The sequence below is a fragment of the Pecten maximus genome, chromosome 11 (assembly GCF_902652985.1).
Source record: "Pecten maximus chromosome 11, xPecMax1.1, whole genome shotgun sequence".
NCBI classification, from domain to species: Eukaryota; Metazoa; Mollusca; class Bivalvia; order Pectinida; family Pectinidae; genus Pecten; species Pecten maximus.
This window is the reverse complement of record NC_047025.1, coordinates 35039852-35063034: the sequence shown is the minus strand read 5'-3', so window position 1 is coordinate 35063034 and position 23183 is coordinate 35039852. Positions and strand designations below refer to the sequence as shown.

The following is a 23183-nucleotide window of genomic DNA, read 5'->3' as shown; positions in this document are numbered from 1 at the left end:
CCAAAATGAAGAAGAAAGAATAGCCATGCTATGCCTATTTAAACGAAGTGTGTATGACAGTAATAATCATCAAGAGATCATCAATCGAATCACATGGTTTTGTATTTGCTTCAGAACAAGTCATTTGCATTGGAGATAAAAAGCCCTATTGTTGATTACATTAAAGTATCTGCACATCTTGTTATCTTTCCAAAACCTTTTTATTTTGTCAACCTCTTCCCAAAATGTAAAGCCATGAGCCAAATGCAAAATGTATAAGCAACAGACAAAGAGAATGAATAGCATAATGAAATTTGAAATTTCGGCCTACAGTTGCCAGGCAACAACCAACAATACACATGACTCATAACTATCAGGAGTATAGAAACAACAAAGGAGTCATCAAATGTGAAGATATATGGACCCACCAATGTGGACCCACCAAATTAAAGCCCTGCTACAATTTCCTATTATGCAGTATTTGATTCTAACATATTTCTGTCTTCAGAACAAAAAAGAAACTAAAATATTTGTCAATTTGGTCAATTTCAGTCATTGCTTCTGTACTGAATTTGATGCATATGAAAGTTATTTTGGTACTTCTTCTGTTATATATACATGCAAAAGTTATTTTTTATGATGATGAAAGTTGTTCTGGTATACTTGCGACAGGGATTTCAGTACAAATTTATGGAAGTTGTTTCGCTACTTAAATGGATAACATTTTTACTACCATTACTATTTTAATGTTATGTAAACTTATTTTTGGTACTGCACATACACATTCATCTAACTACCAACTACGAAGTAACTGCCATTCTCTGTTTTCTGTTTCAGTCATGATATTGACAAACTATAGATTTCTTGTTATTACTAGGTACAGTCCAACCTAGTTAGAAAAAGAAGATTTTTGAAATATTACCATTAGTCAATTTGACCCTTTTTGGACCCACCCCTCTGTAATATCTGTATATAGTTTCAACTCAAAATGGCCACATGGTAGGAGTTATTTTGTGTTCCGATTAGTCTCATATAATTGAACATGAACCAAGGGGAAACTTACCTAAGAAATTATAAAACCATCTATTCAGTGTATGTTTGGGAAATGGCAGTAACATACATGATCTTTATAGGTTCAACGTAAGATTGATCTTCTCTCTATTTTTCCCTTCCTCTTACTAATCTGTGTAAATTGAGAAACATCCCTTCAGTACTTTTCAAACAAGGGAAACCTATATATGAAATTTAAGATTTAGCGATAATGACTGTCTGTCGGCCATGTTGTTTTCAGATTGGTCCATAAATACAATATGAGGGACCAAGGGGAACATACATATGAAATTTGAGAAAGATCCTTTCAGTACTTTCTGAGAAACAGCGATAACAAACATCAATTGTCAAAATCCAAGATGGCTGCCTATCAGCCATTTTGTTTTCCGACTAGTCAAATCAAAGGGCCAAAGGCCCTGAAAAACATCAAGGTCTGAGGTCATATAATAAGAAATTCAAAATTGGATTTTATAGTCAGACAGCTACATTGGTATCAGATGAAAAGTTTTAATCTGGTTATTCCTATTCGCAAATATCTATTTTATGACCCCCTAGTAACATCGAAAATGCAAATACTTTATCTCAGATAGGAAACTGCGGTCGCGCTGTCCGACGAGACAAATATAGGCCTAACTGTTTTGACAAACAAGATGCCAGTACATCAGTCACGGATCATAATCGTTATATTCTTTTCGGTAAACAAATGATAATCTTATTTAACATAACGTCTAGTGTTAGGTTTGTAAATGACGATGACGTCATTTCTCTAACCAGGGGGTGAGGGGGTTAATATTGGAATTAAGTGTTTGATTAGACTGCTGTGAAATTGTAGTATTTTAATATTGGAATTAAGTGTTTGATTATGCTGTGAAATTGTACATAGGAATGTCCAAATTATACAAGTAAGTATAGTAAGTAGATTAAGTATAGTGGTTGGCTTACAGCTGAGTTATACGGTAAGTGTATCTGTTTGTACTAGGGGACATAGTGTATAATTATACTATCATATATTGAAAATAAATGTCGAGGACATCATCCTTTTATCAGGGGATGTATGTGGCAGGCTAGAAATATGTATATATGTATATAATATGTATACATATTTATGCTTAAGTTCTTAGCCAACTATATTTTAGGTATATATATATAGACTTTTCATTTCATCTCTTTCCTATACATCTTTCATATCCATTCTTCATATTCTTGTTTATGTGTTTCATTTAAATATTATATTCATTACTTTGTATACGTCCATGTCCCATTGTACAGTCAATGCGTGTTATCCGTGTAGTGTCCTGTTCACGTGCATTACCTGTTCTACCTGTCTAGTATGTCACGTGGTGTCCTGTTCGGGTGCTAGAGCGCTTGGGTCGGGTATCGTATTGCGCACTCAGACCAAATACTTCGACAGTATAGGACGTGTATACGTATCAACTAATAAGCCATCTGATACAAGCTGGAGAACTACATGTATATAATAGCATTTCGCTGTTACACAGTGGTAAGTGTTCTATGTGAGAAAGTGTTGCCTGTATGTATGTTTTAAATAGGATTTATTATGTACAATTTATATTAGATACAATTGTGTATATATTAATAACTTTAAAAGCACATGGTTTTGGAGACGTGCATGTCAGTCGCTAATTTAACCATGTTGGAAAACGTTGTATTATTATTTGTGTTTGTATTTGTCATTTGTAGATATGCGTTTGTCTGGGAATTTATCCCTAAACAACAAAGAGAACCCTACTGAAGGAGTTTGTGTTTCCTTGCCCCTGGCATTGAGAACGGCTATACATACGAGCTCAGAATGAACATATGAGTCTAAGGCATGTGGGTAGTTTCTTTGTGGACGCATGTAAATTTCCATGACGATCAAACTGAATTTTTTTACTTTCGTTTTCAAGGCAGGATCGAGACAGAATTACCTACCAATCATACATGAACAAAATTGCAATTGCAATATACTGATGAGGAAAATGTTTCTATTTATAATCTAAAATAGTCTAGAAAGAGAAGTTGTTAACCGGAAACAAAAATGTGACTTACAAAATTTACCCACCACGACTATAACGGCAGGTGCCAAAGGCATCCTGACGTTAAAAATGAAATATGCATAACTACAGACCAAGGGGGCCTACATATGAAATTTGAGGAAGATCCATTCAGTACTTTCTGAGAAATAGCGAGATAAAAAGAATTGTTTACGGACGGACCATGGACGCAGTGCAATTTAAATAGCCGACCGTCTGATGATGCCAAAAATTAAGATAGCCACCTTTAGGCAGTTTTTGCTTTGAAATGGTATGAAAATTGAAATACCACTTTATAACAAGAATTGTTCAATTATAGATGGATGGCAGAATCAAAGACTGGCTATAGAAGTAAAATTTTCGACACATTAACCACTTCACCACCTCAGCCACTAATAAAGAAGAATATGTATGGCAATGCTATATATATATGTGTACTGTGTTTTTATGCTATTACCTTCATACAACTATGAAGTCACCGATGCTACACCTTTAATGTCCTCAGCCTGTATTGGGCCCTAGCTCGGTTCACTCAGTGTAAGGGGTCCACATTGATCAATGATCAGTCTGTCGGTGGTTGATATCCAGTTACTTGTGCCCTTTTTCACCAAAACCCAGGGTGAAGATCTTTCTGCTGTCATCCCCTGCATCGCTGACCTTTTCGATCCTGCCAGTGCCAGATTGTCTGTTAAATGTTAAATATATTGAGTGCATACATGTATTTAATAACTATTTTCTTTATTGTACATTCGTAGTTATGATTATCCCATAGGTTTGGTATTGGAAATTTTTACATAATGTTATATGTAAGGTACTATGTACATAATCAATTTATTCTGTACTCAACTTCAGTGCAACTGTTAATGAAACATGTTTCTTAAAAATGTGCAGAGGGCCTTTATTGGTTGCCTCATTTTTTTATAAGCTTTTTTTTTATCATACTTGGTTAACATTTTACTCAGTTACTAGTTATTGTGTTTACAAGGTTCAACATGTATTGGCCTCCCAAAAAGTTATTAAAAGAAGGCTACAATACAACATTATTTATCAGTAAACATTTGAGAATTTATCTAACAGAGAAATAATTTGTTGGCTCAGCAAGTCCAAAGACACTGCATTCTATGTAAATCACAGGTGCTAATGTAATAGTCGGAAATTAGGATAATAATTGTTTATGTTGTGCCCATATTTTGTGTTAATTTGATAAAAAAAACAAAAAAACTTCTACATGCTATATAAATACGGTATATGTAGACCTTATATCACAAATAAAGGTTTAATCTATAATTACTAGACCTCCCAAATGTCTTAAAGACACTAGGATAGGTCAAAATCCAAAATTACTGTAGAATCATTCCAAGTTTGGAACTTGCCACAGATCTTGTTGATAAATGGCTACATAAAAAGTTTTGTCAAACTGAATTATATCCAAAACAGTTATTGTGTTCACAAGGTCAAATATCAATATTACAATAATAATAACTCTGCATGTTACTGTCAAAAAATTCCAATTCTTCAATTCATCCAAATCTTATTAATATATGACTGACTGCATGCATATAAATTTTTAATAAACAATTTACATGATCGATATTTACTGCAGTTTTCATGTTTACAAGGTCCAACAATAATGTTATCACAATGGACAGACAGTCTGACACAGATCAGTACTAGCTCGGTAACTGTCGAACAATTTTCAATTTTCAAACTATTGCGAGATCATGTTGATATAAAATGGCTAATGAGTATAAACAATATAAGGACCATGGGTTGGAAATGTGTGTGAAGTCTTTGTGACTCAATACAAATTATGAGATATGGGAGTAGGACCCTACATTGAGTTATACACTGTAGATACCTTGGTATGTGGTAGCACAGGTGTTCTGCTTCTGGTTAGTATAGAAAAAAATGTTTGTAAAAAAATGTTTTTGAAACAAATCAGCACTCAATGCCATCCTAATGGAAGACAATTCAGCACCACAAGGGTTAATAGAACAAGAGGCCCATGGGCCTTAACGGTCACCTGAGATTTGAAGTATTTCAGTTAATCTAATTGAACCTTTTGAGCCCATCCATCAGCCCCAGGGGTCAGTCAGGGCCAACATGTGTATACCATTAACCTGTCATTCAATGCTGATAATGTTAACAAAGTTAGAATGAATTCCAATAGAAATCAAACAAGTAATAGTCAAAAATGTGATTTCCCTATATAAACTATAGTAAAATTTACCCCCTCCCCAGGGGCAAACTTGTGACCCCAGGGTCATGAAATTCATAACATTAGTAAAGCATCATAAGACCCTTCCACCTATGAAGAGTGTTTGATTCCACCATATCTGAGAGTAGAGAAGAAGATTTTTGAAGTTTTAGTCAATTTGACCCTTTTTAGCCCCACCCCTCAGGCCCCTTGGGGGGGTGGGGACCATATAATTCACAATTTTGGTTGACCTTTAGCCATAAAAGCTTCCTGCCAAATTTCATTGAATTTGGTTTAGGGGTTTTGGAGAAGAAGTCGAAAATGTAAATTGTTTACGGACGCACGACGACGGACAAAAGGCAATTAGAATAGGTCACTTGAGACTTTGTCTCAGGTGACCTAAAAAAACTACTCCTACTTTATCAATGTACAAGGTGTAGGACTAGAAAAACCAAAAAAAAAGGGGGTGTGTGAGCTTTGATTCACTTGAATGTAAGTTTAATCCAACTCAAATCTTAAATGCACACAAACTTCAGTAGGCCTAATTAACGTACCTTGGTTTAGATTGTGATTGGCGACAATGCTCGACTGTGGAACGGAAGTACAACATGTAGTCTGTATGTTTTAGAGCGGTATGCAGACAATTTGATTGGTCGACAGCTCTATAAACAAGTGTGAAGCTCACTGGCAGCAGCAATCACACTATGTATTGTGTGAGGTGTACACATTTAGACTTACAAGCTTTCCAAAAACTTAACCCAAAACTTTAAATTTAAAGTGGGTTTTGGTGCCAAAAAAGTTAAGTCAACAAAATGGATAAATGCAAAAAAAATCAATTTTTTTCTTCATGATCTGCATGATTTTACCATAAAATCACTCCTAGATGGCTAATGAATGTATAAACCAAATTAGAAGGGCGTGAGGTGTGTACATTTGGACTAAAAAGCTTTCTAAAACCTTGATCCCAAAACTTTTAAGTGTTGATGTTGGACGGGGACGCCGACACCTGGGGTACAGCAAATTATATTAGCTGTACTCGAAACTAACAACACTATTTATAATTGTCGACCAATCAAGTCTACTTCTGTTATACAGCCGAAGAATTTGTAGATTTTCAAGTTTTACACCTTGTTGATATAATAGTCTTTGGTTTATCGAATTAAACGTGTGTGCAGTGCTATCTGTTGAGGGGGGAGGGGGATCACGTAACAGAACACATTATATTAAATGAAAAGGTCAAATCAATACAAAATATCTATAATAAAGCTAGAGCACACTGGGGTATTATCGACCATTTAAGGGTAAATTCACTGCATCCGAGAGTTGCACTGTCACATACTGCTCAAACATCGATGATCCGATAGCCTCATTGACGAGCCATATTAATTGACCAACTGGATGCACAGACGTGTTATGACCTTGAGATAACCTTCGGTGTTATTCAATAATATACGCAGGGTATTATCGACCACTTCCGGGTATTATCGACCGTAAGAAAACTTTTTAAAGAATTGATAGTATAATTTTTTTTTATCGACAATATTTTCATCCAAACTTGCTATAACACACTCCTCGGTCATATACGAATCTTCTTTTAAAATCATAGTTGTAACTACAGAAATGTATAAGGTATAGGGTGTCGAAAACAAACTATGGAAACAAATACAAAATGTAAGTTGTTTCAAGCTACATGTATATAGGCCTTACAGACAGAAGTTGCACCAGGACCTGCAGTATGCCTGAATATCAGCATCCCGATTCAGGTTTATGAGAGTTGCATCGTTGCTGTACGGAATCTACTACCATAAACTGATATTTATCATCAATCTGATACGTAACCAGGTGCTAATTATTTTCAACTGTTTTGTTGATATGTTAATATGTTAGTGGGATTAAAGCTTGTATCTGATTCATTAGGGACTGTTCTGGTAAATAAATATTAATACAAGTGTATATAAAAAAGATATAATCTAATAAATAAATCCTTTTATTGTAAGTTTAAATCCATCAAATTGCCAATTTGATTTTGAATATACGGGTTATTTTGGTTACAATGCGCTGCATATCTTAATTCTAATTGATCAATTACAACAGAAAAAAATGAAATACGTGCTGGTGAGTGTATTCGAACTCGTATTCAATTTCAGAACAAATTCGTGGAACTATCACTTTATTTTCTCTTTTTTAACCATGACACTATCGAACAAATAGTTTACTAATGAGTCAAATATTTATATAGCCTGTATAATGTCAAATCATACGTGCGGAACTCCCATTTATTTTTTTATTTAGTCAACGGTCGATAATACCCTGCGATTATAATTTCATCAGGGTATTATCGACCATCCCATTTTTCTTTTAGCTGACATGACTATCCCATTTTTCATAAAAAACATTAAAAATACTCATTCATATACAGTTCAAACAATAAAAACTGGCAGACTGTCTGCGTGTGCATGTTAAAAAAAAACACTTTCATTTTCCCTTTCCAGTTAAATTATCCCGTAACGTTACGTTGTTTTGAAAGACCCGCGCTTGCCAGTTTCAACAATGTTATCCATTAGGAATTTAAAGGCTCTCAGAAATCTAAGGAAAACCTCAAGTTATTCCGAAGGGAGTATTCTAGGTGATTTTCGTTAACCACTACAGCGGGTTAACCAGCAAATCCGGTATGCATATTCATGAGGAAGATAATGATTGACGTACAATGTTGTTTATAATGTTAAAGGCAAAATGACCGATTATCTTTGTTACAAATGTGTGTTTGCAGTCAAAAAATGGACAAATCTTGTGGTTTGCATAACGGGAAATACCTGCGCGACCTATATTCTGTGCGATCCGTCCTACAGTATATGGGATAGACGACTTACAGGATTGGGCAGAATCGGGCAGGATCGGATCGTTTCTTACAACTGTTTGGTTTTTTTATCACATGATGACCTAAATCATGCATAATTACACAAAATATTGCATTTTTTTCACATCAACGAACTGCGCGAACAGAACTAAAATAATTTTGTATATGTATGTATATAGTATAAGTTCTGAAGAATAATAATTATTTTATACTAAAAATGTATTTCCCTTTAGCAAAATCCTAAGAGAATTCGGACTTCATAAAAAGGCTTTATGTTTTGAAGAAAGACGTTTGACCATCAACTAGATTTTAAGTATGTATATATACAGGACGGCCTGAAAGGGCGTGCGTTATTAATTGGGAATGTCTGGACATCATGTTCAATATTTGTCGTTTATATATACGATCGTTTTAGCTACACATAACATGATTAGAACCAATTCTTGGGCTACACAAATGATTTGTTTTTTTTATTATTATTGCAATTGAAGAAGATATCAGTTTTCAAAATGTAGTACTTTGTTAAACACTATGTGTTGCTGATCCAAAGATGTAGATTTGAAATTCCTATGACTGTATCGAAACCTTTGATTATCACTTGCAAGTTAAATACTTGTATTTCTCTGTGAAAATGTTTAACTGGATGCTTGACTCCAATATCTCCAGATACTTTATATTTGTATAACTGCAAGCCTTAGTGCATGGTGGCGTTTCTTATGAGTCTAGTATGTATATTATTTCTGATTTTTACAATGTTTTATCAATGCAATTTATTTATTTATTGATGTAAGAAATCGGAACACTCCATATGTTCAATGACAGATTGGTGTAGAACATTTTAAGGAACAAAAATAAGATAATGCAGTCGGTATTGAAATTATGGAAGAAGACTTAGGTATTTAAATGCATCAATGATACTAAATTAGTTTATCATGACAATGTAAACAATGTAAAAGAAAGAAGGGGGAAAAAAAGCAACGTGTAAACAATTTTACCAGTAGAATTTGTAAATAGGATATATGATACCAGGAAACAGGTAAATCTCACTAAGCTGCTGTGTTGTTAAGTGTGCTCAGAGTGTTGTTGTACACAACAAGCAAGTAACGGTTTTATAAGTTGTGCATAATAGTAATAGTATTAATCTTGTTATAGGGAGAACAACTATTGCAATACTACAAAATACAATCGCAATAAGAAGCCATCTCGGAAAATTGAAACTGTCCCTTGTGTACACAGCCTTTAGCGAAGAACATATATTTTGTAGTGGCCACTGATCTCAAACAGCTTTGGTGGTTAAAACCTCTTCATACACTTACATATATGTACCATATACCAAGTATTGAGTATAATGACCTCCACCAGCCGTGGTGGTTAACCCCGATTTATACACTTACCATACACCAAGTATTGACTCTACCGACCTCCGCCTGCTGTGCTGGTTAACCCCACTTTATACACTTACCATACACCAAGTATTGCGTCTAATGGCCACCACCAGCTGTGCTGGTTAACCCCACTTTATACACTTGCCATACAACAAGTATTGCGTCTAATGGCCCCCACCAGCTGTGCTGGTTAACCCCACTTTATACACTTGCCATACAACAAGTATTGACTCTACCGACCTCTGCCTGCTGTGCTGGTTAACCCCACTTTATACACTTACCATACACCAAGTATTGAGTGTAATGGACTCCACCTGCTGTGCTGGTTAACCCCACTTTATACACTTACCATACACCAAGTATTGACTCTACCGACCTCCACCTGCTGTGCTGGTTAACCCTACTTTATACACTTACCATACACCCAGTATTGCGTCTACTGACCCCCACCCGCTGTGCTGGTTAACCCCACTTTATACACTTACCATACACCGAGTATTGACTCTACCGACCTCCACCTGCTGTGCTGGTTAACCCCACTTTATACACTTACCATACAACAAGTATTGACTCTACTGACCCCCACCTGCTGTGGTGGTTAACCCCACTTTATACACTTACCATACATCAAGTATTGACTCTACCGACCTCCACCTGTTGTGCTGGTTAACCCCACTTTATACACTTACCATACACCAAGTATTGACTCTACCGACCTCCACCTGCTGTGCTGGTTAACCCCACTTTATACACTTACCATACACCGAGTATTGCGTCTACTGACCCCCACCTGCTGTGCTGGTTAACCCCACTTTATACACTTACCATACACCAAGTATTGACTCTAATTGCCACCACCAGCTGTGCTGGTTAACCCCACTTTATACACTTGCCATACAACAAGTATTGCGTCTAATGGCCCCCACCAGCTGTGCTGGTTAACCCCACTTTATACACTTGCCATACACCAAGTATTGACTCTACCGACCTCTGCCTGCTGTGCTGGTTAACCCCACTTTATACACTTACCATACACCAAGTATTGCGTCTAATGGCCACCACCAGCTGTGCTGGTTAACCCCACTTTATACACTTGCCATACAACAAGTATTGCGTCTACTGGCCCCCACCAGCTGTGCTGGTTAACCCCACTTTATACACTTGCCATACAACAAGTATTGCGTCTAATGGCCCCCACCAGCTGTGCTGGTTAACCCCACTTTATACACTTGCCATACACCAAGTATTGACTCTACCGACCTCTGCCTGCTGTGCTGGTTAACCCCACTTTATACACTTACCATACACCAAGTATTGCGTCTAATGGCCACCACCAGCTGTGCTGGTTAACCCCACTTTATACACTTACCATACACCAAGTATTGACTCTACCGACCTCCACCTGCTGTGCTGGTTAACCCCACTTTATACACTTACCATACACCGAGTATTGCGTCTACTGACCCCCACCTGCTGTGCTGGTTAACCCCACTTTATACACTTACCATACACCAAGTATTGACTCTAATTGCCACCACCAGCTGTGCTGGTTAACCCCACTTTATACACTTGCCATACAACAAGTATTGCGTCTAATGGCCCCCACCAGCTGTGCTGGTTAACCCCACTTTATACACTTGCCATACACCAAGTATTGACTCTACCGACCTCTGCCTGCTGTGCTGGTTAACCCCACTTTATACACTTACCATACACCAAGTATTGCGTCTAATGGCCACCACCAGCTGTGCTGGTTAACCCCACTTTATACACTTGCCATACAACAAGTATTGCGTCTAATGGCCCCCACCAGCTGTGCTGGTTAACCCCACTTTATACACTTGCCATACAACAAGTATTGCGTCTAATGGCCCCCACCAGCTGTGCTGGTTAACCCCACTTTATACACTTGCCATACACCAAGTATTGACTCTACCGACCTCTGCCTGCTGTGCTGGTTAACCCCACTTTATACACTTACCATACACCAAGTATTGCGTCTAATGGCCACCACCAGCTGTGCTGGTTAACCCCACTTTATACACTTGCCATACACCAAGTATTGATTCTACCGACCTCCACCCGCTGTGCTGGTTAACCCCACTTTATACACTTACCATACACCCAGTATTGACTCTACCGACCTCCACCTGCTGTGCTGGTTAACCCCACTTTATACACTTACCATACACCAAGTATTGACTCTAATTGCCACCACCAGCTGTGCTGGTTAACCCCACTTTATACACTTGCCATACACCAAGTATTGACTCTACCGACCTCCACCTGCTGTGCTGGTTAACCTCACTTTATACACTTACCATACACCAAGTATTGACTCTACCGACCTCCACCAGCTGTGGTGGTTAACCCCACTTCACAAACTTACTATACACAAGATATTCAGTCAAATGAGCCCTACCAGCTGTGGTGGTTAACCCCACTTCACACACTTACTATACACAAGGTATTCAGCCAAATGAGCCCTACCAGCTGTGGTGGTTAACCCCACTTCACACACTTACTATACACCAGGTATTAAGTCAAATGGACCCCACCAGCTGTGGTGGTTAACCCCACTTTATACACCTGCCATACACCAAGTAGTAAGTCTAATAACACCCGCCAGCTGTGGTGGTTAACCCCACTTCATACACTTACCATACAAGAAATATTGACTCTACTGAGGCCCAGCTAAAAGAGAAGACAGCCGACACCCTCAAGGTCTGATTCCGTCAGTGCGTGAGACACACACACACACGCCTTGATCAGAAAAGCGACGATGGTGCCCCAGACCTGACTGAGAGAGAGGAATGGATCATCTCCAAGTTCGGCTTCTTGAAGACGGTCACTTGCCACCGTCATGAGCCTCTCCAGGGTGTAAGTACACAACTATTCTACTTTTCTGGAGCTCATTAATTTGCATTCATTGTTGCATTCACTTTGCTTATGATTTATTATCTGCCTTTGCAGGTGAAGGCAACCATCCAACAACACAGAGGAGACATTGATGCTGCAGACGGTCTGCGCTGAGCTGAAGATTGGCCTGAATGAGATCGCCCTTAGCCCCTTATCCAGCCGTTCATTGTCACGCAAGCAGCCTCAGGACCCGGAAAGCGCCCTCCTTGAGTCCCTACAGAATAGACTTGTTGAGTCCGGCAAATTGAATATCCTCAAGGACCTCTCCAAAGCCCAGCAGCAGCCCATCACAGCCCGAATAGCCTTGCCAACTACGTCAGAGTCAGCCTGGTGACCATGTCCGATGCCAAGTACAAGAAGGCAAGGTCCACCATCAACAGGTTACTGTCTGACTTGATGGATAAGGACGGTGATGATGCCATTTGAGCTCCCCCATCCCAGCAACCCAAAAACCCAGCCACCTAGACCCACCTCCACTGCGCCCCTTTTCAGCATCGTCCTTCGGCTCGTTCGGCTCCTCCTCATCATCACCCTCCGAGCAATATCAGCCACCTACCCACATGTGGAGACACGCGCCTCCAGCATCATCAGTGTGGGGATCACAGTACATGGAGTACCTGGAGCAGTACCAACAGCAACCCTTCCAGCATCCACATCACCATTCAGTACTGAGGGAGCAGCCCACTCCAACCCAGCCCAGTCCAGACACAGCCTTTGAGGACAGCCTCACGAACATTTAAGGTCTGTTCAACCTCTCAGGACTTAGTCCCATTGTAGGCTAGGAGCTCATCGAACATCTCGGGTGGAACCCGCATGAAGTTCTTGAAGGATCTTTGGTCCTCGTTTAGGAACTCCACCATAAGCTGGTCGTGGAGGCGAAACTGCCGTCGCCTGCTAATCCATGGTCTAATCCAGACTTCACGTCTTCTTCTGTTTCTGTTATCTTGGATCTGGTGAAGTGCAAAATTGATCAGATCATACTGGAGTTGGGTACGTGTTACATCCATCCTCTGTCGTTGGAGGTTCATGAAGAACTTAAGATGAGCTAAAAATTGGAGCCTATATATACACTTTATCAAAAGACTGGCAATACACTGGCCATACGCCAATAATACGCTAGTTGTATGTTAAATACGTTACTCCATCGTCTGATATGCCAAGATGTCTATATACGTTGCAGATACGTCAGAAATACTTTAGAAGTGCGTTAATTACTCATGATACACCTTCCGCCAACGTATGTATCGTACCTCTAGCGTATTCAGCGTATGCCTAGCGTATGCTTAGCGTATTAACCATATGTCCGCATACGCACAAAAGGTTTGAATTGAAGTGTTTCAGGTTCAATTTGTATCATTTTGTGGTCTAGTTGACCTCTTCTACAAATCCCCATACAAAAGTTTTGGCTTGTTTGTCACTGCTGTGTATTTACACGTGGTGACCTACATGTATATATAACTCACCTGTGATTTTCATTATGTGGTATACCACTCACAGGTGGTTTTTGCTATTGTTTTGCAACATAACTGTTTCTTTCATTCTTGCAGTGTTTTTTTTACATTGTAATTATTTGAATTTTCAGCAATTTATTAAATTTTATTCTAAAAAACAAATTGTTGTCAGTTTTGTTGTCTTTAGGTATTATTTAGATATGATATGTCCTATTCTCGTCTCCGGCGTGGCTCTGCTCATGGGTGCACTCACTTTTTCAGTGATATGGACCCTCATGAGTCTCGTCAACAGTGCCAGTCCAGTAATGAAGAGGCGCCATGTGATGTTTGTTTGCTGGCCCCTCTTCAGGAATCTCTTGATGAGTTACCCAAACCCTCTAACCCTACTAGGAAACCCAGGGTTTCTAAGAAGGTTAGGGGTAAGGGTAAACGTAAGGTTTTCCTCAGAACCCTCCAAGGAGGTACCTTCGAGGGACCATATTTCTGTCTCCTGTCCGGTGTCTACAGGTTTAGTAGGTGAGTCTCAGGCGGCCCCTTCCTCCCAGCCTCAGCCTGGTTCTTTGGAGGGTCAGCCTAGCATGGGGTTCGCACGCCCTTTGGCTGAATGGACTGGGAATCCTCGTAAGCCTTTTAAGAGCTTGCCTTTGGGTAAAGTGATGTCCCAGTCACCAGTCGCTGGTCCAGTTGCTTCTGGAATCGGGGTAGGTCCTTGTCAGGACCCTGGTTTGGCACGACCAGGCCCAGATGTTCTCTCTTCCAATCCTTCTGGTTTGCAGTTCTCCCCCCAAATTATTCGTTGCCTGATCCTAGTCACACTGTGTCTGCTCCAGGTTTATCGATGATTGGGAACCCGGTGTATTCGTAGGGCTGCGAGTCTGTCGGTCAGTCGGGTGTTGTCCACCCGACGCCCGCCCCAGGCTTTCCACAAATCTGCCTGCGTGTGGTTTGGCATTCCAGAATCCTAGCAGTTGCGGACAGGGTCCGTACATGTCTGGGTTTGCAGCCGGAGGGAGTGGCGGTTCCCCTTTATCCTTTGGGCAGGGGTTCCAGCCCCAGTCTCAGGCAGGTCAATTTGACCTTTTCTAGGGTCACTCCCAATCCTTGGGACCTCCAGCCTGCCCTCCGGGGTTAGGTTTCAACCAATATGTTTTTCCTCAGTGGAATCCTTGGGCTTTGGTCCCTCACTCACAGCAGCGTTTTAGTGATTTGTTGGTTCCCCCTCCCTCTCCCACCCCTCTAGTTCGGGAGCCTTTAAGGCTGGCTCCAGTAGACGACACCGGTCCTCTGGTGCTTTCGCCTCTCAGGCGGTCCCTGCTGCTATGCAGTCTCTAGGAAAAGATGTGACTCGGACTAAATCAATTTTTTGTCACGTTCCAAGGCTAAGGTGGGTAAACGTTTACAGAAGCGTTCCTATTCAGAGGCTATGTCTGAGCCACAGCTCCAGATAGCCCCTTTGGCTACTTCGTTATCTCCTTTTTACAGTCCAGACTGACGTTTTGGACTCTCCGGAGCCTATGGATTGCGAGGGATCGGGTCAGGCAGAGCATGACATTCTGCATCTGTCCCCTGGTTCCGATTTGGACAACTCTCAAACGGTTGCTCCATCTTCTGATGGTCAGTCTGCTGATAATGAGTCTAGGGAATCAGATCAGGCCGAGGATGTTGTGGCTGAAGCCTCCCATCGTGTTGCCGGCATGCGTCATCTCCGTGATGTTAAACCGTCAGATTATGCTATCCAAGATGGGAAGCTTTTCCCTCATCAAGCCAAGCTAAAATCGAGGGACTTTGCTTCTTGGCCCGGGAATCAAGTTGAGCAGGTGGTCCTCCAGCCTAAGGAACACCACAAGATGGAGAGAATGCTAAGGCTTTCTCTACATGTCCTGTCTTATGTGGACTTTTGCACGGTTTCCCTCTATAGAATATCCGATCTGCCTGATTATAGGTTATCCGAGGAAGAAAGACAGGATATGCAGGACAGACTTACATCTGCCCTGAATGCTGCGTTGAGGACAGTAGCTGCTCGGCAGTGCTCCCTCCTCCGTAATGTAGTGCTCGCCCGACGCTTCTCTGTCTTGAAGGGCATTGAATTGAGCGGTCCTTACCGCTCACGTCTCTTGACGGCCCCCTTCACAGGTTCCTTGTTTGGGGGCACTTTGCCTTCTGTTCAGAAGGATTTGAAGAAGGATTCTTTTTGCCAAGCCTAGTCAGACTCCTAGTTCCTCGCAGGCTGCTGGGTCTGCCGTGAAGAAGGCTAGACCTAATCCCAGATGTCGTGCCTCTAGAATTAAGTCTAAACTTCTCCTCAAGGCCAAGGGCAAGAAGCGTTAGGGTGGCAAGAAACCTCCTTCAAAGGGCAACTAGGGTTCCTGACTGTCCCTCCGTCCACCCTCCAGCTGTCGCTTCCAGTCTCGGTTCGGGTCCAGCTTGACTCGTTTCCGATTCTTGGAACGGGGTAGACATTCCCTTACCAGATTTACCGGTAAGCGGCCACCTAGCTTCCTGTCTTCCTCTGTGGAAGGAGATCACCCAGGACAGCTGGGCTTTGTCGATGGTGTCAGAGGGTCTGGGGATTCCACTCTTGTTGGAACCCCCTCTGTCAGCAGAGCCAATGTTATTTTCTCCGCCAGGAGATCCAGAAAAGTATCTTGCCTTGAGGGAGGAAGTAGGGACCATGCTTCTCAAAGGTGCGGTCAAAAAGAATTCTTTGACGGACTGCACACCCGGTTTCTTCTCAAGGATGTTCCTGGTTCGCAAGAAGTCGGGTGCTTGGCGTCCGATCATTGACCTCGGTGCATTCAACACGCACGTTGATTCTCCTCACTTCAAGATGGAGACCCCAAGGGGCATTATTGCCGCCGTTGGGGATGGAATGTGGGAAACTTGAGTAGACCTGAAGGACGCTAACTTCCATATTCCTATCAAAAAGTCGGCACGGAAATATCTTCGCTTCAATTGCGAGGGCAAGGTTTTTCAGTTCCGGTCCATGCCTTTCGGGCTCACCACTGCTCCCCTGGTTTTTAACAAGCTGTTGCAAGGCCTGGTGAGTTACCTTCACTCCAGAAGCATAGATATCCATATCTACTTCGACGATTCCCTCATGTTACACATGGTTTGGGACTCGTTAGTGGAGGATACTTGATCGGTTGTGAAACTCTTGCTCAAGGTCGGTTTCATTCCTTCCAGAGAGAAGACAGAGGAGCTTCCGGAGCACATAAAAGTGCTGGAGACGAGGGCAGTTTTGTTGGCGCTGCAGCAGTCTCTTCGGTAGGTTCTGCAGTCTCAGGTGATCTGTCTTGCGACAGACAATTCGACAGTTGTGGCCTATCTGGAGAGGCAGGGAGGCACCAGATCTCATGTACTGTGCGCTCTCGCTATCCGAGTCCTTCGGTTGTGTCGGGAAATGAATTTGACCATCCAAGTCAAACATCTTCCAGGCAGACTGAATGTCTTGGCCGATACCCTCTCCAGGCGTCGTCAGACAGTTCTGACAGAGAGGCAATTGAAGCCTCCCTAAACTTTCAAATACCGACCTTCGTCTCCCCGATTCCGGATCTTGGCTTGGGCAGTAGAAGCCCTATCTCTCGATTGGAACGGGATGAGCGCCTATGCGTTTCCTCTCTTTAACTTGGTGGGCAGTGTGCTTCATAAGTTCGTGAAACATCCATGTTCTGATAGCACCGTTATGGCCGAGGCAGCCTTGGTTTCCACAGTTGCTGTCCCTTCTGGTAGACCAACCTCTACAGTTACCTCCCAGTTGGGACCTTCTGCGGCAGCCTCGGTCAAGGTCAATACATCCATACCCAGGGACCTCCACCTTCACGCGTGGAGGCTATCAAAGAAGGACTCTCTCAGGCAGGCTTTTCTTCAAAGGTGTCAGATTGCATCGCACGATCTCTTCGATCTTCCTCATCTGCCATCTACCAGTCCAGATGGCGAATCATCTGTGATTGGTGTGATGGACGGCAGGTTGATCCAGTTAAGGCCTATATTCAGTTGATAGCGGATTTTCTGCTTTCCCTGTTCAGAGACCGAAGCCTTGCCCCCGGTACCGTTGCTGGGTACCGTTCGGCTTTGGCTAGTATTTTTTCTGTTCTTGACAGACCAGACAGAAGTGGGCTCTTCTCCCTCTTTGTCTGCTATGATCAGAGGTTTTAGACTTGACCAGCCTAGAGTCAGGCAGTTGGCCCCACAGTGGGATCTGTCTTTCGTCCTCGATTCCTTGACTAAAGCTCCTTTTGAGCCTCTAGGCAGTGCTTCCTTGAAATTCATCACTCTTAAGACTGTTTTTCTTGTTGCCCTTGCCCCAGGTCGTAGAGGTAGTGAAGTACACGCTCTTTATTATTTTCCTTCCTATCTTCGATGGTCTCGGAATTTTTCTACCTACTCTTTGTGCACTGATACTGGGTTTTTTTAGCCAAGAATCAGTTTCTTGGATTTTCTCCTGAACCCATCAAGATCCCTTCTTTAAATACTGAAGTTGGCTCTGATGATGGGGGCATTTTGCTTTGTCCTTGTCTGTCCTTGAGGTTTCATATTGATAAAACCAGGGGGAAGGGCGGGGCTCACGAACTCGTTTGTTCTTGCTTAGTAAGCAGGGCCAGAAGAACATTTCTTCGCAGTCTATCTCCAGATGGATTTGCGAAGTAATTCGTCTGGTTTACGAAGATTCAGATGAAGGAACACTTGATGGCGTTAAAGTTAGAGCTCATGAAGTTAGGTCCCTTGCTTCTTCTTGGGCACTTCTTTCTGGCTCTTCTTTTCAGGAGATTATGTCTGCCGCCTTTTGGGGTGGCCAGACCACTTTCACTGACTTTTTTTTAGATCTATGGCATCAGTTTCTGATGACCTATTCTCTCTTGGTCCGGTGGTAATTGCACAGCAGATTGCAGCTCCCCCTTCCTCTAGTCAGTAGGTTTTTGCGTTTGCATGTCCCACGTTGTTTATCCACTGGCAGATCCAACATCTGGGTTGGCTTTTTGGTTTCCCCTTTGTTGGCCTCGGAGTGCTGTTATTTTCGGCTGATGGCGCTGGGAATCGGAGTCTCCTCTACTGTAATACGAATTCACATAATAAAATTATGGCAATGTATTACTGAAATGAAATTGAGGCTTTTCTTGTAAAACCAATTTTCATGATGAAATACTTACCATAACTTTAGTGAGTCCCTCCCTTTTTCATTCCTCCCCTTGACTCACTTTACCTGGGTATGTGTGCACATCTAAGGATAAGAGGGGCCTCCCAAGGGGTGTGTGAGTGGAATTTCTACCTTGTATTTTCTTATACAAATGTATGGGGTACTGGTGGACTAACGCATGATAAAGTTATGGTAAGTATTGCATCATGAAAATTGGTTTTACAAGAAAACCCTCAATTAAAAAGTAAAGTGATATATAGCTAGTGTATGAATTGGGGTTAATCACCACAGCTGGTGGGGGCCAGTAGACTAAATACTTGGTGTATAGTAAGCGTGTGAAAAAGGGTTAACCACCACAGCTGGTAGGGCTCATTTGGCTGAATACCTGGTGTATAGTAAGTGTGTGAAGTGGGGTTAACCACCACAGCTGGTAGGGCTCATTTGGCTGAATACCTGGTGTATAGTAAGTGTGTGAAGTGGGGTTAACCAGCACAGCAGGTGGAGGTCAGTAGAGTCAATACTTGGTGTATGGTAAGTGTATAAAGTGGGGTTAACCAGCACAGCAGGTGGGGGTCTGTAGAGTCAATACTTGGTGTAGGGTAAGTGTATAATGTGGGGTTAACCAGCACAGCTGGTGGGGGTATGTAGAGTCAATACTGGGTGTATGGTAAGTGTATATAGTGGGGTTAACCAGCACAGCTGGTGGGGGTCTGTCGAGTCAATACCTGGTGTATGGTAAGTGTATAAAGTGGGGTTAACCAGCACAGCATGTGGAGGTCAGTAGAGTCAATACTTGGTGTATGGTAAGGGTATAAAGTGGGGTTAACCACTACAGCTGGTAGGGGTCATTAGACGCAATACTTAGTGTATAGTAAGCGTGTGAAGTTGGGTTAACCACCACAGCTGGTAGGGCTCATTTGGCTGAATACCTGGTGTATAGTAAGCGTGTGAAATGGGGTTAACCACCACAGCTGGTGGGGGTATTTATACTCAATACTTAGTGTATAGTAAGCGTGTGAAGTGGGGTTAACCACTACAGCTGGTAGGGCTCATTTAACTGAATACCGGGTATATAGTAAGCATGTTAAGTGGGGTTAACCACCACAGCTGGTGGGGGCGCCAGTAGACTAAATACTTGGTGTATAGTAAGCGTGTGAAGTGGGGTTGACTACCACAGCTGGTGGGGGTCATTTGACTAAATACTTAGGGTATAGTAAAATAAATGGCATTGTTTAATTCATAATTATTTGTCTAAGTATTGATTATTTGTCAAATTACACCAGCATGGCGATTGGGGCATTATTTTCAGTAAGTAGTAACGATCTAGCTATTTATAATTGTTTTCACTGTCTCCGATTTTTAAACAGAAATTCCAATTAACTCACTAAAGTACAACTTGAATGACAATTAATCCGGTTAAAGTTCAGTCTCAAATTGGAAAAAAAGAAGAAAAATACAACAGCTGCACCAACACATGAATAGTAATCAATTTCGTAACCAAAGCATGGCCAGTCGCTGTGCGGATATATACTGTACTGGGATACAAAACGCACGTATCTATTGCTGATTTTTGTTGCACGTCAAGAATGAAATGTAAAAAAATAATCTCCTTAATTATTTCATTATGAACTCACTTCTTGATGTAGCAATCTGGTTAATAACAGCATGCGAAATGACGGGGTCAAAACGGTGAATCGTGCGAACTTCTTCTAGGAGAATACTAAAAAGGTGGTTCCAGGTCATAACTACACATATGAAAATTCAACTTCATACTTGTAACGAATGACAAATAATACAGATCGGGTGTGGGTATTTGATTAAAAATTCTGAGTCAAAGTTTGTTTGTAAGCTTAGGTTTAAAAAAATTGCGATCTAAAATTCAATATTTCAAAAAATTCAAGTCGATTCAAACAAAATGAATCTAAGCTTAATGTATGTACAGTACTGTACATGGATAGACGGAGAGTACAATCACATTCGCATGCTGAATTTGTCAAAAAAACCCCAAAAAAACCTATTTATTTGTAAGGCAGAGGTACGATTTTTCCCCCACAAATTAACCATGCGATTGTAATACAATAATTTACTCGTCAATAATGTAACATTTAAATTCAAAACAGCATAATCATGTCCACAAGTGCCTTGAGTACGATATAGCATGCGTGTAAAGTTCTAGACAAGGAAGCAGGCGTAGAAGTAGGCGGGGCCTATCACCGCAGTAGGCGTGTATCAAAACCGGACCTGCTGGTTAACCCGCTGTGCTGGCTAACTTCTAACATTATCGTTGAAAAGGTCAAGACAAAGCTTCTTACGACTTATATCAAGATTTAATGAGACAAATGGTCGATAATACCCAGTGGTCGATAATACCCCAGTGTGCTCTAATATCTTAATAACTTAATCCGAAGGGTTCTGATGGTAATATCGCCATTCAAGCTGCCTACGTACTAGTAAGATCGTCAGAAAATTCGGACTAGCCATGCCCCTGTGGCCTAAAAGAATGTGATCGAAACGACTGAGTACCGAAACCAAGTGCACCTCATGCCAGGGTCCGCAGTTAAAATCAAGCGGTGTACAGACCTTACACAATGACAGTATAGACTATGTAATTGATTAAATACTATATTAATAGCCTATCTCATACTTACAAATTTCGTGTTTACATCCGCAACAACAGGAGCTGGTCTGCATCAATCAAAAGCTTGATATCGTTTCTCGCGGGGATTTCCTGGCTGAGCATCTCGTATAAAACACGAGGCCTGATTGGTTAATCGCAGTTTAGACCTAGATATCTATATAAGGTCATTACACTTTTTCTCCAGTCTATCTACTGATAAAGGTAAATTCCACACAGAAGTTGAATATTACAAAATACAAAAGGTCTGATTTAATATAAAAAAAAAGCACAAAAAAAACAAACAAACAACAACACCGTAATACAGCAATAACGTTCAAACATTTATCACGGTAATAGAACAAGTTTAAGCACGTTCCATCAGGTATATAATACGATCGTATACTTTTTAAAGATTAGACAAGCGGACACTTTAAGTTGAGTCAGACATTACCAACTTGATACGGTCAGAGGAATTGAATTTGATAACAGTGCATGGCAAGACACAGTGCATGGCATATGTCATAACATTAGACTGATCGTTTTTAACCCCAAGGTATGTATTTTAAAACGTTTACATGTATGTGTGTATGTGTGCAAACGCTACATTGTATATATAGACATATATAATTAATGTGTGCGTGCGCATAGAATACTCTCTCTCTCTCTCTCTCTCTCTCTCTTGTTTGTATATAATCAATGATCTTTAACATATAATGTCACTTCATCTTATTTGATTAATATAGCAAGCACACGCTTAAGCTGGTGTCTTTTGTAACTTTTGAATATCATATCTTAAAACCACTCGTCATGTTACCATGATCTACCAAATTGAAATGTGGGTATGACATGTTATTACATCATTTATTGTACAATGGTAGATGTATTACACAATTTTTCGAAAGCTTTTATGATAGCGTATCATGTGTTGATCGCGATACTTATCTAATTGAACCGAGTTATCTCGTTTACATAAAATGATGGTCACGTTAAAACAAGTGAGACACCGCTCGTCAAAACACTATCTCGTTCAATAACGTCTGTATTCTCCTACAAACTAGTTTCTTTTAATATCTTTAAAATCATATGATTATTATTTTATTATGAGACAACAAACTTATTTTAGAAGGTAACCATTTTTATTTTGCCTTTTAAAATTAACCTTATTCAAATATTGTACTGAGACGGAATGTGAAAGGATCATTAGAAACCCAAGGCTATGTTGACCTATGCCTATTTGAGAAAAAAGTTGATTTCGCTCAAGTTAAAGTGAAGTTACCAACGATAACAAGATGTTTTCTTAATATAAAGTTATGTGTGTTTTCTGTTACGGAAATGGGAAGTGAAGACATTTTAGGAATGCATGTATAGTCAAGCATCACATATACAACAATATTGTGTTTGTCTTATGCTATACCTATCAAGGAAAACGCAGCAATCAGAAAAACTATTTGACAGAATTGACAAATCTGGACAAATATCAGAAGTTGCGGAAATAATTGACATTATATCACAGGCAATTAATTAATAAGCGATACAGTATTTCGATATCAACGTCATCAAC

At 40.8% G+C, this 23183-nt stretch overlaps 1 long non-coding RNA gene across 1 annotated transcript in view; it reads right to left on the bottom strand.

Moving 5' to 3' along the window:
* Positions 1-21832, bottom strand: part of LOC117337699 — a 29190-nt gene extending 7358 nt beyond the window's left edge. Inside the window, exons 1-2 of the long non-coding RNA XR_004534900.1 lie at positions 21654-21832; positions 3520-3747 (exon numbers count right to left, since the gene is read on the bottom strand). This is a non-coding gene — a long non-coding RNA (uncharacterized LOC117337699). The remainder of the gene's footprint in view (positions 1-3519; positions 3748-21653) is intronic.
* Between the last annotated feature and the right edge of the window lie 1351 nt (positions 21833-23183).